The following is a 5,254-nucleotide window of genomic DNA, read 5'->3' as shown; positions in this document are numbered from 1 at the left end:
TTCTATTTGTTCAAATACGATGTATGTTTCAGAAGAGTCTTAAAGTTTTCCTTATACCTTTTGCACAAGGTTAACTTTATATTTTCCTTTCCCAGTTTTTAACTGTGTTGTTTCCATTTATTCAGAGCATTTGACATTTCCATTCCAATCTTCTACCTCTATCTTCAACTTTGTTTTAGTCTTAGACGTTGTCTTGGTTATCTGGTGGTGGTATAACAGAAATACCTCAAGTGGATAGCTTTAACAAAGAGAAATTTATTCTATCACAGTTTAGGCAGGTAGCCGTCCTAACTCAGCCCTGTCACTCCATGGGGTAGCTCCTGCCCTGTCTCACACCCGTCTCCTGGTTCTGCTGCCACTGTTTCTCAGCCACAGCTTCTCGCCATCTCTGCCATCTCCAGTGTTATAGCTCTCCTCGCTTCTTTCTGAGCCCTCACCAGAACTGCCTTTGTGTCCATAATTCCACCAACAATCTCTTCAAGGAAATCTAAGCATTTACTATTAGGCACCTTAAAACTCTTTCTTTACTTATCACCCAATTCCAAATCTGCTTCCACATTTTATCCATCTGTTAGAGCAGCACCCCACTCTCAGTACCAAATTCTGTGTTAGTAATCTATTGTTGGTAGAACAGAAATAACACAAGTGGTTGGCTTTAACAAACAGAAATTTATTTCTTACAGTTTAGGAGGTTAGAAACCCAAATTCAGGGTGCCAGTTCTAGGGGAAGGCTTTCTATCTGTCAGCTCACAGTTTAGGAAGAAGTTTGTGTCTTAGCATCTGTGGGCCCAGCATTCCTTGATAATCTATATGTGTCTTGACGTCAGACTGCCCCAGAGACTAGGAGGTTCTCAGTGCAGGGACCCTGGGTCAAAAGAACATACTCCATCCCCAGGTCTTCTCTGCTCACGTCTCTCTCCTTTTATCTCTTGTAAGAGAAAAAGTGATGCAGGTCAAACCTCGGGGAGACTCCCCTTACATTGGATCAGGACTATGACCTGAGTAAGAGTGCTGCATACCACCCTAATGCCCTTACAATTGAGTGGCTGTTCACATCAGATCACATCACGGGGCATGATTATATCATTACATAACTGCCAAACCACTGAGAATCATGGCCCAGCCACGTTGACACATATATTGGGGGGACACAATTCAGTCCTTGATAGATACACAATTAATTTATGTAACATTGCTCACTAGAAGCTTGTTTTGTTTTTTCTTTCAAACTTATCTTGATTGGATGAAGACTCTCATCCAGCAGATTCATTATGAACCTGTGAGTGCAGTATTCCCTGAGTTCTTACACGATTAATATGGGTTTTCTCCAGCTGCAATACTTGAAAGACAGCATATAAAACTGTTGGCTCAATTTTCTTTGAATTTCTTGAAAATATTGCTCTACTTTGATCTAACTTTGTATGCTGGTGTTGACAATTTCTAGTCTGAGCTCTTAAATTTCTAATTTGTTGTTGTCTTTTATATTGGTGATTACTTGTTAATTATATTCCATTTGTTATTGTGTTAAAGTTTTCCTTTATTTTATGTCTTTTTCTCAGGGGAACGCAATTATCTTTCATTCTTTTCTTTTTTCTTTTTTTTTAAACAAAAAGATAGTACTCACCATCTCATCTACAACACGATAAAGAATGTTTCAGTATCAAAGTAAAAACTGGCAAAATTTCCCATTATTACTGCACGGTAGCACTTTGCCTCTGTTATAACTTGATTTTTGCTCCCTGGGACTCAGATGTCTCTTTGCTACCAAATAAACCCTTTGGCTGATTGCCCATTATCTATTTTCAATTATTCTTTTTAATGCTGCCTTCGTATCAGAAATGATGAGCATTTTGCCCTTGGAGAATATAACTTGGCCCAACCTTGCTAGCCAAGCTCTACATATCCAAAATCAATAACCTCAGTTACTTCCCACATTCCCTAAGTTTTAAAGAAAAATTAGAATGCTGTAAATAAATGTGGTACCAGATGCACTCCAGCAAATGATAGCTCTTGGAATAGCATCTGAAATGACAATGTGTACTCACTTGGAATTCAGAAATGAAAATATCCCAGAGCCTTGCTTCATTACTGGTGGGAATCAGCCTTGTACCACGGCAATTGCCTGTTCCCACCAGCTGACAATGAAATGAATACTCTGTAGGAGCTGAGATGATTATGGCATTAAACTTAGCAGTCTCTCCATGATCCTGCAAGACTGCTACTGAATCTAAACTAAATCAGTTCTGAGAAGAGTCTGTACAGAACTTGTTTATCATTTAAAATCTGGAGGGGAAAAATGAGTGAAATCAAATGCGTTAGGAAAGGCGTTATCAACTACAAGACAGCTCAGGGATCTGTTTTAGATCAGGCTGGGAAAATAGGACAGAAAAAGCCAACCAGCCTGAGAGGAGAGTCCACTTCATCCACAGAAACCTGAGAGACTGTTTTATTATTGTCATCAGTGGCAATGCTCATGATAATAATAGTGATCTGATGTTCAGTGAACACAAACCAATGGAGTAGCAATATCACTGGATATAGAAAGAAAAGAACAAATCTTCCTTGGCTGGTAAGCTTGACATCTAAGTTACCCAGACAATGACCCAGGGCAGGGACACTGAGGGACCTAAGAGTAGATGCTGAGATAGGTTGAGCATCTGCACCCATCCCGGCATCGGATGAAGACCGCCAGTCTTAGTCCTTTTACATAATCTCTTGCTTAGAAAGATAATGAATGAATAATTAGTTCTGTTGTTGTTGTTGTTATGTGCCGTCGAGTCGGCCCCGACTCATAGCGACCCCTCCTTGGGTTTCCGAGGCAGTATCACTACGGAAGTAGGATTGCCCAACCTTCCTTCCGAGGAGTGGCTGGTGGGTTTGAACCGCCAGCCGTCTGGTTAGCAGGCAAGTGTCTTAGCCACTATGCTACCAGAGCTCCCGACGGCAAATAACAACAACAACAATTAGTTCTAGGGGTACTCAAAGTGGAGGAGGAAGGAGGAAGAAAGAATATTAGTATCAAAGAGTAAAGCGTACTTAATATAATCTCTCATTTAACATTCACAACAATGCAGCCAGTTACATACTATGATTTCCAGTCTACATATGATGTAACAGGAGGTTTGGAGAGTTTAAGAAAATTACTTGAACATGTAGCTAGTCCATGAAAAATTTGAGATTAGAATCCATATCTACCAGACTCAAAAAACTGTATTGCTTCCCCCAGAATAAAGGAAGCTTAGTTTTGCATCAGTTCAGATCTAGTATAATGACTCTCATAAGAAATTTAAAAATATTTCATTAAATATAGAGTATATATTAAAAACATAAAATATTTGTAAGTTATCATGTATCTTAATAAAATAAACATCATAGACTCATCACTCATATTAACTTTGATTTCTTGATTGAAGTGTTATCTGTGTTATTTCTCCACTGTAAAGTTACAATTTTTCCTTAACCATTAGTAAGTCTTTTATGGAGAATACTTGGAAACTATGCAAATATCCAGTTCCTCATCAATTTTTCACCCATTAGTTTTAGCATCAGGTGTCCCTGGGTGGCAAAGTGGTTAAATACCGACTACTAGCTGAAAGTTGGCTGTTCATACCCACCCGAATGCACCCTGGAAGGCAACCCTCATAATCTACTTCCAAAAGTCACAGCCTTGAAAACCCTGTGGAGCAGTTCTGCTCTGAACACATGGGATCGCTGTCAGTGTCGACTCAACAGCAACTAACACCAGTCTCAAAATCTCCACGCAAGCTTTGGACGAGTCAATTATTGCTCTGATAGTTTTCAATTGAGAATTCTTTATTATTCCTTCTACACTTATAAATAGGCATTCTACTATAAGGAAGAGGAGCTCTGGTGGTATAGTGCCTAAGGCATTTATTTGACTGCTAACCAGAAGGCTGCAGGTTCAAACCCACCGGCCACTCCTCAGAAAGAAGATCAGGCAATCTACTTCCATAGTGATACCGCCCAGGAAACCCAAGGAGGGGTCGCTATGAATCGGATCCGACTTGACAGCAGTGAGTGAGTTTAGACTGTAAGAAGGGGGTTTCCTGTATCCTTATTTATTTATTCATTTATGTATGCAAATTGGATTATTTTATGCATTAAATTATATAATGCATTACTATCATTCTTTATGCACTTGTTCAATAGTTCCAGATCTGAACAGCAGAATCCTTTTTAACCTATCTGCTCCTATGTTCTTGGGACACAGACTTAGCATTCTTTAAGTACTTCCTCGTTAATACAAAACGACGCTCTATCTTGTGCTTTCCCTGACACAGCCTCAGAATCAGCCTTCTTTTTTCCCCAGGAATCCTAATTTCTGTTAGCAGAGAGTGGCATATAAAAACCCATATATGCATTCTTCTTAGACCCTCTTAGTAGACATAGTTAGAAAATAAAAACACTCACATAGCTTGCTTTTTTCTCTATTGCCTGGCTGCATTTCTGTCTTGCCATTCTATTCAATCATCCAATAATTCATTCAATCAGTAAATTCCATGAAATCTGCCTAATGCTCTCTATGAAACGCTCAGATGTCAAAATGCTTGGTGCTGGGGAAGAAGTGCAGAACCTGTGGATGACCCTTACTTTCATGAAGCTTGTATTTTAAATATCTTAGTCTCTGAAGATATTTTCATTTTATTGTAAGATAATTTCAGATGACTCAGCTATATCAGTTCTCTCCTATTTTAAGACTGCAAAATTTAGACACGTGTTTCCTTATAATATGGTTACACATTTAAATTAATTTAACTGTGTCTACCAACTTCAGAATGGATGCTAGACCAACCAAAACAAACACCTGCAGCTCCACCTGTGTTTCCTAGCAGACTATGAATGCTTACAGACACACTCTTTTCTCTTCCTATCCCCTCACTCTCAGTTGAGAGTATCTGTACGTGACATAACGTTTTGTCCTGTGAAAAACTTCCATATATTGTGATCCAAATTTTTTTTTATGTAAGTAAACAAATGCAAGTATTTTTCCCTTTCTCTGATAACTGCCTTACTCCCCAATTCACATAACCACTGTATCAGCCATCATATTCTCTCTTGACAGTCACTATGACCTAGATAAGTTTATCTGAGGATGGCTACCTGACTCTCACTTAGCAAATTATAGTACTCTCACCACTTTGCTCACCTCAACAGTTCTGGGGTGGCCATGTGACTTAAAGTGGGCTAAGTTCTTTTCCTGGAACTTTTAGTCTTAGGACCTAGGAAGAAGTGA

The sequence above is a fragment of the Orycteropus afer genome, unplaced genomic scaffold (assembly GCF_000298275.1).
Source record: "Orycteropus afer afer isolate SDZICR_OR568_19922 unplaced genomic scaffold, OryAfe1.0 scaffold00170, whole genome shotgun sequence".
In the NCBI taxonomy this organism is placed as follows: domain Eukaryota; kingdom Metazoa; phylum Chordata; class Mammalia; order Tubulidentata; family Orycteropodidae; genus Orycteropus; species Orycteropus afer.
Note: the sequence above shows the minus strand (reverse complement) of the source record.